Genomic DNA, 14,103 nt, shown 5'->3' with positions numbered 1-14,103 from the left:
GAATTGTCCAGTATGCTGGACAGATCTGGCAATTTCACACAAAAGGAAAAAATAAACAACCGCAACAACAAAAATCAAAATGCAAAGTGGGAACTCAGGAGAGATCTCATACGGAAAGGAAGACCTAAAGGGTGAAGTATTCAGATTAAGCCTTTAGTGACTCTACAATGTGAAAGTTGAAAAAGGAAATAGATATTTGTAAATAAAAGAAACAACATGAGCAAAGGAATAAGGGAAGGAAAATACGGGAAAATGTGAGAACCTTTTGGTCAAGACACAAGATGCATGCATGGGAATCTAATAGAATAATGTGGAGTTGGATTTGACCATATGTTTGTTTGAACCAAAATCAGTGGTTAGTGGGAAAGCACTCAAGTTTCTGTGTAAGAGATACACAATCAGAAAATGACAATGACGTAATCCATGTTCCAAGACCCATACTAGTTTATGATGGGATCACCAAGAATTTCAAATTATGTGCAGACATATGTGCTACATAGTAATCTCTTCACTCAGGAGGTTTGGCAGGGAGAGTCAACTAAATCTTAAGAACGCATTCGAGAAATCGAAGTTTTAAATGTTCTAGCATTAAACTATCTTAATGTCTTGTAAATACAATAAAATAACTGGTATATAATCAGAAGAGGCTTTAGTCCCTTACACTACATTGTAAAAATTTCCTTAAACTGGATAAAGAGAAGGCAGTAACCATCTTCAGGATCAGGACGCTCAAACAGCCCAAGCTGCCATTTAAACCAGCTATGAGTGTATTCTCTAGAAGCAAACGGTTTCAAAACTGTCCAAACATTTATGATAAGGTATTTATCAAGTTGTGATTATTTATCTCAAATATGAGGAAAACATCCCTTCTTTCAAATAGCTTTAGTTAAATAGCAGTCAGAAGCTCTGAATCTTCATCAAAATTTCTCACTGGTAAGTGAACATCGGCATCTTGATTTTCACTTTCCAAGAACATGGTACTGAGAGTTGTCTACAGATAGAAAGCCAGGCCTGGATTCTTCTGAAATATTTAATCCTAATATATGCTTACATTTAATTCAAACAATTCTCTGGAAGGATAATCTGCCTGACTGCTAGATTTTACTGCAGGTGGGTTTGGAAGAGAACTAATTTGGGCCCAGGATTAGCTGGATGTGTTAAAAGGAACAATTCTCTAGATTGCTGATTCTGATGTTAATAACCCAGATGTTAGTAAAAGCTGCCAGCTGGGAACACAATGACCAAATTCCCTGCATATGTACTCTAATGATGATGAGTGAATCATTTGACCACAACTAGCATTCTTGGCTTAACTGACTATTAAGGCTTGTAACCTCATTGCCTCAGTTTAAGACACAGTGTAGAAATTTAGCAAAATGGATGCTATTAAAAAGCCCACTGTCTGTTTGCTATTTTTGTATATCCAAAATATAATTTACCTTTGTGTTTTGATTGTTTCATAAGGAATAGACCTAAGTTATGCATAAAAGGTCTAACTTTATTTCACTTCTCCCACTATAAGAAAATAAGGATGTGTAGGGTGATCTAAAGATGGCAGCACCAACTGAACACCTACCCAGCTCTTAACAGAGATGCTTCATAAATCATTTGAATCGTATATGAAAGGGCCAATGAAATGATGGTGCTTGGTCTGTCTTAGACTGTGCTCTTTCCCCTGTACTCCATGGGTATAAGGAACTAAATAAATAAGTTAAAGATACAGTGAATTAAAGCTTCATCAGCAAATAAAAATGAAGTGAAACAAAGGTAATATTAGATCCCCCATTAGCACTGTTTCCGTTTGTGGATGGATAAACCACATTAAAGGGAATTTAGTTCAGTATGCTGGCCACTGTTATACTGCTGATTTAGTTGTATTGTGTACAGTCTAAACCTGTATGTCAGACATGGGTGTCTTTTTCTTTTTCATGGTCTGAGACAATGGATCTACAGCTGTACTGCCTCATATTTTTCTGCTAACATGTTTTCCATGACGTAGATAAAATCCATTGGGAAGATATTTGAAATTAAACCACTAAAATCTGTGCAGAATTAAAACTCCAAACTCATAATAGTGGATTTGTTTATTCTTTCTATTTTGGGGGTGGTAAAGGAGGAAGGGAATCTATGTAATTAGAATAATTTTTCAAACTTAATAGTACGTGAATATTTTTTTTCAATAGCCCGTCTAAATCCTTGTGGCAAAGATGTGAGCTAAACATCAAGTAGATCATCAGCTTCTCGAATTTATTTATTTATCTATAGATGAAAGTAGAGAAATTTTATAGTCAAGCATATCCTATGAATTCTCATCTTTGTGCACAGCATGAAAACATTCCGGAGCCTCTCAGATTGATGGAGACAAATGCCTCATTAAATAACATAGAGCCCCATGCAGCATTATAAAAACTGTATGGACAGTGTTATAAAAAGTTATTCCTTAGAACAAGCAAAAATAAATTTCTGTGTGGAAACTAGAGAATTTGTCTGAAACCTGAAAGCAGGATTGAAAACCTCTTATACTAAAGTACATTTTAAATAGTTTCTTTTTGGAGGTGATGTCAGCAACGTGGTGGGGTGAGTTGTTCCCTTTATCTCTTTCCCTTTGAACTACAACTAAATGGACATTCATTTGTCAACGGAGGATACCCACACAGCACAACAGGATGTCTGAGATACCCATAAAGCTATACATCTGAAGGTGGGTCAACTGACCCCAGGGAGGTGGTGGAGATAGATGAGCACTCTCCTGCCACCTGGCAGCCCTGTGCAGACACATGACTGCTCTCTCAGCTGGCATGAGTACCCATAGTACTGCTGTGGTCCTGAGGGTGGGAGTGCACCTCCACATGACTGTGGGAACGGGCAATGGCAGCCCTGAGCCCCCATATGATTGCTTTCCAGTCTGATGGGAGAGCCTACAGTGCTGCTGTAGTCCCAAGGAGTGTCCCAGGCTCAGACCTCTTAAGGAAGCCCCACTCACCAAGCACAGCGGCCAGCACTACTGTAAGAAAAGACAGTGGACCTCTGTGCCCAGGAAAATGATTTCCTCACTGGTGCAAATCCCCAAAGTACTGCTATGGTCCTGAAGTGGGGAGCATACATTGGCATGATTGTGGGAGCAGGCAGCAGCATCCCTGAGCCTCTGTGTGATCACTTTCCCATCTGGTGGGAGAGCCCACAGTGCTTCTCTTATCTTTTTTTCAAGATAAAAAAAACAATGAGACAAAGAGGAGCAGTATATAATGATAAAAGGAACTTTCCACCAAGAGGACATAACACTTATGTATTTATATGAACCTAACACAGAAGCACCAAAGTATATAAAACAACTATTAACAGACCTAAAGGAAGAAATTAACAGCAACACAATATTAATTGGGGACCTCAATACCCCATTTTCATCAATGGATAGATGATCCAGACAGAAAGTCAACAGGGAAATAGTGGATTTAAAGGAAACACTTGATCAAATGGACTTAATAGATATAAATATAGCATTCCATCTCCAAACTGCAGAATACTCATTCTTCTCAGTGCACATGGAAACTTCTCAAAGATAGGCCATATGTTGGGAAACAAGGCAAGCCTCAATAAATTTAAGAAGATTGAAATCATACCAAGCATCTTTTCCAACCGCAGTGCTATGAAACTAGAAATCAACTAAAAGAAAAAAACTGGGAAAGTCACAAATATGTGGAGACTAAACAACATGCTACTAAACAACCATTGGATCAATAAAGAAATCAAAAGAGAAATTAAAAAATACCTGGAGACACATAAACATGAAAGAACAACATACCAACTCTTATGGGATATAGCAAAGCAGTTCTAAGAGAGAAATTCGTAGCAATACAGGCTCATGTCAACAAACAAGAAAAATCTCAGATAAGTAATTTTAAACTATACCTAACAGAACTAGAAAAAGAAAACAAACAAAGCCCAAAGTTAGCAGGAGAGAAATAATAAAAATTACAATAGAAATAAATGAAGTAGAGACTAAAAAAATGGTAGGAAGGATCAATGAAACTTAAAGGATGGTTCTTTGAGAAGACAAACAAAGTTGACAAAACTTTAACCAGACTCACCAAGAAAAAAGGAGAGAAGGCTCAAATAAAATTAGAAATGAAAGAAGAGAAATTACAACAGATACCAGAGGAATACAAAGGATGATAAGAGAATACTACGAAAAACGATATGCCCACAAATTTGATAACCTAGAAGAAATAGATAAATTCTTAAACTCATACAACCTCACAAAACTGAATCAAGAAGAAATAAAGAATCTGAATAGACCTTTCACAAGTAAAGAGATTGAAACAGTAATCAGAAACCTCCCAAAAAACAGAAGCCCACGACCAGATGGCTTCTGTGGAGAATTCTATCAAACATTTAAAGAAGACTTCATACCTGTCTTTGTCAAACTATTACAAAAAATGGGAGAAGATGGAATACTTCCTAACGCATTCTATGAGGCCAACATCACTCTGATGCCAAAACCAGTCAATGACAGCACAAAGAAGGAAAATGACAGGCCATTATTGCTGATGAACATAGATGTTAAAATTCTCAGCAAAATATTGGTGAAGCAAATACAGCAATCATCAAAAGGATCAAATACCATGATTAAGTGGGATTTGTATCAGGGATGCAGGGTTGGTTCAACACCCACAAATCAATCATTGTGATACATCACATTAACAGAATGAGGAATAAAAATCAAATAAACATCCCAATAGATCCAGAGAAGGCATTTGACAAGGTGCTGGAGGGTTTGGCTACAGCAATTAGGCAAGAAAAAGAAATAAAAGGGATCCAAACTGGAAAAGAAGAAGTGAAACTCTTGCTGTTTGCAGATGACATGATCCTATATATAGAAAGACCTAAAGAATCCATGAGAAAACTATTAGAAATAATGAACAACTGCAACAAAGTTGCAGGGTACAAAATCAACTTTAAAAATCAGTTGCATTTCTCTACGCTAACAACAAAGTAGCAGAAAGAGAAATCAAGAATACAATTCCATTTAAAATTGCAACAAAGAGAATAAAATATCTAGGAATAAATTTAACCAAAGAAATGAAAGATCTATACACTGAAAACTATAAGACATTATTGAAAGAAACTGAAGACGATATAAAGAAATGGAAAGATATTCTATGCTCATGGATTGGAAGAATAAACTTAGTTAACATGTCCACAATACCTAAAGCAATTTACAGATTCAATAGAATCCCAATCAGAATCCCAATGTCATTTTTCACAGAAATAGAACAAAGAATCCTGAAGTTTATCTGGAATAACATAAGACCTTGAATAGCTAAAGCAATCCTGAAATAAAAGAATAAAGCTGGCGGCATCACAATACCTGACTTTAAAATATACTACAAAGCTATAGTAATCAAAATAGCATGGTACTGGCACAAAAACAGATCAATGGAACAGAATTTAAAACACCGAAATAAAACCACACATCTACACACAGTTAATCTTTAATAAAGGAGCCAAGAACATAAAATGGAGAAAGGAAATTCTCTTCAATAAATGGTTTTGGGAAAACTGGACAGCCACATGCAAAAGAATGAAAGTAGATCATTACCTTGCACCACACACAAAAATAAGACCTGAAACCATAAAACTCCTGGAAGAAAACTTAGGCAGTACGCTCTTTGACGTCAGCTGTAGCAGCATCTTTTCAAATACCATATCTACTAAGGCAAGGGAAACAAAAGAAAAACTTAACAAATGGGACTACATCAGACTAAAAAGCTTCTGCACAACAAAGGAATCCATGAAGAAAACAAAAAGGCAACACACCAACTGGCAAAAAATATTTGCAAATCATACATCTGACAAGGGGTTAATATCCAAAATATATAAAGAACTCATATAACTCAACAACAAAAAAACAAAGAACCTGATCAAAAAATGAGCAGAGGATATGGACAGACATTTTTCCAGAGAAGATATATAGATGGCCGATAGGCACATGAAAAGATGTTCAGCATCACTAATTATTAGGGAAATGCACGTCAAAACTACAATGAGATGTTACCTTACACTGATCAGAATGGCTATAATTACCAAGACAAAAAATAACAAATATTGGAGAGGATGTGGAGAAAAGGGAACCCTCATACACTGCTGGTGGGAATGGAAACTGGTGCAGCCACTATGGAAAACAGTATGGAGATTTCTCAAAATATTAAAAATAGAAATATCATACAATCCAGCTGTCCCACTACTGGGTATTTATCCAAAGAACTTGAAATCAACAATCCAAAGAGATTTGTGCACCACTATGTATAGTGCAGCATTACTCACAATAGCCAGGACGTGGAAGCAACCCAAGTGCCCATCAAGTGGTAAATGGGTAAAGAAGATGTGGTATATAATTACAATGGAATACTACTCAGCCATAAAAAGACAAAATCGTCCCATTTGCAACAATGTGGCTGGACCTTGTAGGTATGGTGTTAAGTGAAATGAGCCAGACAGAGAAAGACAAACACTGCATGATTTCACTCAAATGTGGAAGATAAACAAACACATGGACAAAGAGAACAGATTAGTGGTTACCAGAGGGGACAGGGATTGAGGGTGAGCAAAAGTGGGTAAAAGGGCAAATATATATGGTGACAGACAAAAATTAGACTATTGTTGGTGAGCACAATGCAGTCTATACAGAAACTGATAAATAATATTGTACACCTGAAATTTCACAATGTTATAAACCATTATCACCTCAATAAAATTTTTTAAAAGTTAAAAAAGAGCTGTAGTTAATAACAATGTACCATAATGTTATGAGATGGAAATAAGACAGGAAATTGAATCTGGGATACTTGTGAAATCTTGCATTATCTTTGCCAATTTTCTGTAAATCTGGAACTATTTTGAAATAAAAATGTATTCAGCAACAACAAGTGTATTTCTGTGCACATGGTATTTCATTATATAAACTAGTAATAAATCAATGGGATGTATGCAGCACAATATGGCTAACGTACATTTCTTCTTCACTTTAGAGGAAATGTTTCAAGCATATTACACTAAAGTATGATATTTAATATAGGTTTTGAGTAGATGCCAATTGTCAAGCTAAAGAAGTTCCTTTCTATTCTTATTTTTCCTAAGAGATTTTCATTATTAATGATTGATGTTTTCTGCGTCCTTTAAAAGAATTAAATAGATTTTATCCTCTAATCTATTAAAAGTATGAATTATATTCAATTTTCTAAGTCTAAATAATCTTTGCAGTTGAAGAATTAAGCCTTACTGGGACATAACATCTCTGTGTACACGTCTTGGATTTGAGTTTCTAATATTTACTCGGGATTCCTGCAACAATGACATAGGTGAATTTGGGCTACATTTTTCATTTCCCATTCTTGTCATGTCCTATTTTGATATTAAAGTAAGATGAGCCTAATAAACAACGGTTAGAGATCCTCAGATTCTGCCTAGATTCTGGACCATTTGTTGAAGTTTTGGTAATACCTATAAATCTTCAAATTCAGCTTTTTGGGGGGAGGATTTTTAAAAACTATAGGTTAAAATTCTGAAGAAGTTATAGATAATTGTGTGTTTTCTATTTATTCAGTCAATTTTGGAAGCTCATTTTCCGTAAAACTGTCTTGAAATAATTTATTTACATACTGTTATTCATGATTGCATTAGAATTTCTCAATCACTGTGGTCTCTGTATTTAGAGGCCATTTAAAGTTCTACCAGATTATTGATTGATTAATTGTCTCATTGGTTGCTATTTGAAGACTATGAAAAATAGTCAGAAACAGGTAGACTGAAGAAGGGCATCAAAATGTGATGTGCCACTAACCCAGTGTTGATTTTACCCTTTTTTTCTTCCAGTGTCGCCTGGACTGAAATTAACATTCTTAGATATATGAAAATAAGAACTCTAGTGGAGATGGAGAGAGACTTTGGGGAAACGCTTTAGCTCTGGCTCAAGGAGTGGGAAAGGGAATTCCTAAGCTCAGAGAACGTAGAAGAAAATTCTGTTTTGTTTCTCTTTCATTCTTTTTCCTCTACTGTCTTGCTCTCCAGCCCCAAAGCAATTTTATGGTGGCAGCTGTGACAGCAGTAAGAGTGCTGTGAGCCTGTAGGACCCCAAACTCTGAGGGTGTAGAACTTCCTTCTCTGTGTGATGAAGCTGCAGTTCCAAGAGGGCAGGGCAGAACCTTATTGCTTTTTGGTTGTTTGTTATTCTGCCACTTGGCCCTGGGCATGACACAATTGTGGAAGTGAACAGTTTCTAGCTAGAAGAATTTCAGGGGGAAAAAAGGAATTTCAGGGAACCAGAAATTATCAGAGTGATTGCAGAAAGCATGGAGCTCAGGAAAATGACCCATAAAGTGATTAATGAACTCCTGGGCTTACCCCAATTTATATATTCCTGGACTTGAACCTAATTTATGTGTCAAAGACTTTAGGACTGAGCTAATGCACAGAGTTTATGAAGATGTCATATGAACCACTGAATGGTGTACACTCGGGACAAATCTGAATGGCATTGCAAAATCTATGAAAACTGACCTGACATTGGAACCACAACACAGAGAAGCTGAGTTAGAATTTTCTGCTTAGGGGCCCGGCCTGGTGGGGCAGCGGTTAAGTGTGCACGTTCTGCTTTGGTGGCCCAAAGTTTGCTGGTTCGGATCCCGGGTGCAGACATGGTACCGCTTGGCATGCCATGCTGTGGTAGGCGTCCCACATATAAAAAGTAGAAGATGGGCATGGGACATGGGAGTTAGCTCAGGGCCAGCCTTCCTCAGCAAAAAGAGGAGGATTGGCAGCAGTTAGTTCAGGGCTAATCTTCCTCAAAAAAAAAAAAAAAAGAGTTTGCTGCTGATTGCCTGTCAAAACAACCTGACTTACGGATTGATTGCCCATCAAAACAAAAACTTATCAACATTATCCATAGGACTTACACAACGCCTAGAGGCTCATAACATAATGTTCAGAATGGCCAGGATACAATCCAAAATTACTTGGAATGAGAAAGATCATAAAAATCTCAAATTCAATTAAAAATAAAATTAAAAATTCCCCAAAATGAGACGACATAAATGTTGGAATTATCTGACAATATTTTTAAGGCAGTAATTATAAAAACGTCAAATGTGCAACCACAAACATTCAATAAATTAAAATAGAAAGCATCAGCAAAGAAATAAAAGACATCAAGAAGAACAAAATGGAAATTTTAGAATTAGAAAATTCATACAAAAACTTATTAGATGGACTCTAGAGTAGAATGGAGATGACAAAGAAAAGATTCAGTGAGCTTGAAATCAGATCAACAAAAATTATCCAATCTGAATAGCAGAAAAAAAAATATTTAAAAATGAACAGAACTTCAGCATCTGTTACATAACAAGAGATCTAACATTTGTTTTACCAGAGTCCCAGATGGAAAGAAGAGTGAACAGCTAGAATAATATTAAGATAGTTGATGAAGACTTCTCAAATTTGGCAAAAGACACACACAGAGAAACTCAAGAAGCTGAGCAAACTCTTAACAGGATAAACTCAAAGAAATCTATGCCCAAACACAGCACAATCAAACCACTTATAAAGACAAAGAACACTGATACAGACCTAACTCACTAACTAAAGTTTAACAAAATTTGAAACTAACAAACAAATGGAAGTTCAAAATTCTCTAACCTGGACATTGCAAAGCACACTTAAAATTATTCTTTGGTTTAAAGAAGAAATTAAATGGGAATTCTAATCTACTTTCATTAGAATTACAATGATAGTTCTAAATATTAATACTTACAGTAAGAAGCCAAAGTAGTATTCTGAGTAATAAATTGCATTTATTGGAATGATTGCAAATATTTAAACAAAAGCTACTATGCAGAGTTAGCCAGACTTGAGGGCTTCTGCCAAGTCCGACCAAAACTTTTGACTCCAACTGCAAGACATTAAGGTCTAACTACAGAGTTGGAGGGAAGAGTCGGCACAAGACCATCCTCAATTCTAACACCAACTACAAGTTCAGGGGTTTCCCCAGACCACTCTCAGGTTTGATAATTCCCTGGTAAAACGCAGAGAACTCACTGAAAGCTAAGGTTAATCCTATGCTTAAGGAGTAGGAGTATGGATTGTTTCTAACGAGGAAAATGTGCCACCGGAGATTTTCAAGCAGAGTATCGTTCTGGATCTGTATTTTAGACTGATAACTCTGTTAGACATGGAGTTTGGACTGAAGAGGGAAGAAGGAGATGGAAAATGTGTTGCTTCAAGCTTGAACTAGTACAGATGAAACAAGAATATTTACTTGCTTATTTCTAAATATGTAATGATATTTGAATGTAGTTTATCTGAGTTAATTTCTCTGCTTTTAAAATTAATTTTAGTTAATTATCCTGCATTTGCCTATTAGCATAATTCGGTCTAATTGCATGTTTAATGTAAATAGCTCTAATCACATAATTTGTATGTCTTAATGACATAATTAGATGATGCACAATTATAATTTTAATGATGTCATAAAATCTTTATAAGGCTTGGCTAAACATAAGCCTGCCATGCAGTAGGGATGTGCCCCTTGAGGTCAGAGACTGTGGGAAGTAGAAGGAACCATATATTTTCCAGTTCACCCTGCCCCCCATTTAACAAGTAGTATTTTAGCAAAGTGTATGACGTGGACATTTGTGTAGCATCTTCCTTAATTCATTTTTCATCTCTATACATTAAGTGAGATTAGTTTTCTTTGAAATAAAACCTTCAAGGAATGCACTAGTTATATGAAAGGAGAAGAATTTCTTAGGATAAAGAATAGATTGATTCACAAGATGATTCTCAGCTGATTTAATTTATTTATTCATTCATTTATCTGACATTTACTCGAAATCTCCTTATTCTAGGACTTAACTCAGATGTACTTGACCACAGAACACTAGATCTGAAACTATATATTGCACTGCATCTCAGGAATAAGGCTGGTCTACAATAATAAAAGAGGAGATATGTATGAATCACATAAAACAACACAGGATTTTCTATAATAGGCAAAGAACTAACTCATATTGTAGAGGAATGAATAATGAAATATGCTTTTAGGAATTTGGAAAGGTTTTATAGACGGGATGATAAGTAAGTTACATCTTAAAGGGGAAGCAGGTATTTAACAGATAAAGTAGAGGAGAAAGGAGATTCTCTCAGAGGTAGCAATTTTTTTAAAGATAAATTATTACAAAGCCTGGCATGCCTGAGTGCCAAACTAGGATTTGTGTGGAGAAAGTTATGATGTTGGACATTTAGTTTGAGGCTAGAATACAAAAGACACCATTTGCCATACTGAGAGTTTGATTCTGCTTTATAGAAAATGAGAAATTGATAAAGACTTTTAAATCTAGAAAGTTATGTGATCCAAATTGTGTTTTAGAATGAAAACTCTATGGACAGTGTGAGGGTGGCATAGAGGCACAACATGAGTTACAAAACAATGAGACAGGAGGTTTTTAATAATTAGTTTAAACAAACTAATGGGGTGAGCTGAAGATATAGAAATGGAAATGGAAATGAATATGTAAAATACGTGCATGTTCCAGTGATGTTATAGATATAACATCATAAATACAAATAGAGATCAAATATAATATCATAGATATAGAAAGAGATTAAATTATGATTTATTAGTACAATGAATGGGGAATAATAATGGGAAGGGGCAGAGAAGAATCATTGTTAGACTGGATAGGTGGTAATGTCAACAACCAAGCTAAGAAATAGGGCAACAAGAACAGACTTGGGGATAAAGAGAGTCACTTCATTATTCATCTGTTGAAAATGTGGTCCAGCTAGAAGGATATATTCAGTCTGCCAATATTTTTCACATTTCAGTCATTTGAATATCAACTTCTCAATTTTTGTCAAACCTCATCATCTATTCTATAATTTGCTTAATGCTTATCTTTAAATTGATTCATATTTTTATCTACATACCCCAGTTATTTAAAAAAAGACATAGTACCTGTGTCATTAATGAAAACAAGGGTCATCAATTGTCCTCTGGTGGTAAATGTTAAAATAATGCAATAGATCAAAACATATTTAAAACTTTCAACTAAAGCCCAATTTATCATTATTCTAATAAGTTATCAAAAAGTTTTTGTGCCTGAAAATATTTTTCCTCAATAGGGATAAAACTCTTTAAAGCGTTATTTTGCTTGGTCTTACTGGGTTTAAAATAAAGATGAGGTTCTATATTCATATAACAGTTCCAATATTTAGTTCTGAAATTCACTGATACTAAGAAAATATATTCATGTTTACCTGGTGAAAGAGTGACATGATTAGCCAGACTATAATTTACATTTTTACTAGGAATTGGAGCTGTTCGAGCAGTAAGAAAGAAAGTGGTGATTGCCTTCATCCTCTCCCCAGGAAAAGAGATTTTGGGAAACTTCTTGTGAAATAAGAAATATATATTGGTCTCTGCCCCCAGTTACAGGTCTTCTGAAACCCTTGTAAAGAGGGGTGCTAGGAGAAATTTTTGTTCTAATATTTAGTCTTTGACCCTAGTTCCCAGCATAGAGTTCCTAAAACTCTTGCAATTTCCTAAGTGATAACAGCACTAGGAGCATCTTTTGTTTTAATATTTGTTTTGTGACACAGGGCGCCTAAATCCCTCAGAATTTCCTAGGTGACGGGAGTGTCTTTTGTTCTACTGAGGTGACTCTGGGTGGGCTCGTGGATGGCTCGTGGATGGCTCCTGGATAGGAGCTGGTCTCCAGAAAGACTAAGCTGTGATTAGAAGCTTAGAATTTTCAGCCTTACACCTCATTCTCTAAAGAGGGGAGAAGGGCTGGAAATGGAGTTAATAATTAATTATGCCTACATGATGAAGCCTCCATAAAAATCCCAATAGTATGGGGTTCAGAGAGCTTCCAGTTGGTGAACACATCCACATAACAGCAGGTTAATGCACCCCAACTCCACAGGGACAGACGTTCCTGTGCTCAGGTCCCTCCCAGACGTCGCCCTGTATATCTTTTGATCTGGCTGTTCACCTGTATCATATCCTTTAATAAAGTGGTAAATGTAGGTAAGGATTTCCCTGAATTCTGTGAGCTATTCTAGCAAGTAATCAAATCCAAGAGGGAGGAAGTCATGGGAAGCTCCGATTTGTAGGCAAATCAGACAGAAGTTGTGGGTAACCTGGGGACCTACTGCTTGCAATTGGCATCTGAAATGGGGGGCAGTCCCCTGGGACTGCGCCCTTAACCTGCAGAATTTGATGCTATTTCCAGGTGGATAGTATCAGAATTGAGTTAAATTATAAGACATCCAGCTGGTGTCCCAGAATTGCTTGCTGTGGGAAAAACCCCACACATCTGGTGTCAGAAATGTTGTGAGAGCCGTAATAATATAAGAGTAAAGGAGAAAAGGAGGAGTAGTGTGGGTTTTTCCTAATACCCTTATTAACCCACTCCCCTTTCTTCTCCTCCACTTCCCAGAGCCTTCAGAGTCTACCAGACTCAGAGACTAGCCCAGGGAATAAGGCAACAACTTGAAGCATGAGTTGCCTTTGTGCTGCCTATGCCTAGTGCAGCTCCCAGTCAGAGAAGAGCATGGCGGCCAGAGCCGTCCAAATCTTGATAACAAAGAGCATTCAGTATTGCATCACAGCCCTGCTTTGCAAGGCCTTAATAGAAGCAAAGCCATAACTGAAGTCCAGGTGTAAATACCAGTCTGCAAATGATTCAACGGCCCAGCCTAAACCTAAAATCGTCTCTTGAATCACAAGTGATGTGGATACCAGCACTTTAGAAATACTGCAGTGACTAGAAATGCAACTAAAACTAAGAGAAGGCTGTAGTTGAGCTGTGGAGGATTGGGCAATGTAGGGATCAGGTAATAATTGCGATTATGGGAATGGATTGATAAGATTTTGGCCACATTGACATCTAACCTATCTTATCTCTCTGTGACTGAGGGTCGCGTATGTGTAATTATGTTCAATCAGTCCAAATTTTCATTATATCATTGATTTTATTTCATTACCCTGCACATATCTTAGTTTATTTGGTAGGTAGGAATTTCAGGTATGTATGTGTATATGTGTGT

This window comes from Equus asinus, chromosome 1 (genome assembly GCF_041296235.1).
Source record: "Equus asinus isolate D_3611 breed Donkey chromosome 1, EquAss-T2T_v2, whole genome shotgun sequence".
Classification (NCBI taxonomy): domain Eukaryota; kingdom Metazoa; phylum Chordata; class Mammalia; order Perissodactyla; family Equidae; genus Equus; species Equus asinus.
This window is presented reverse-complemented; position numbering follows the sequence as displayed.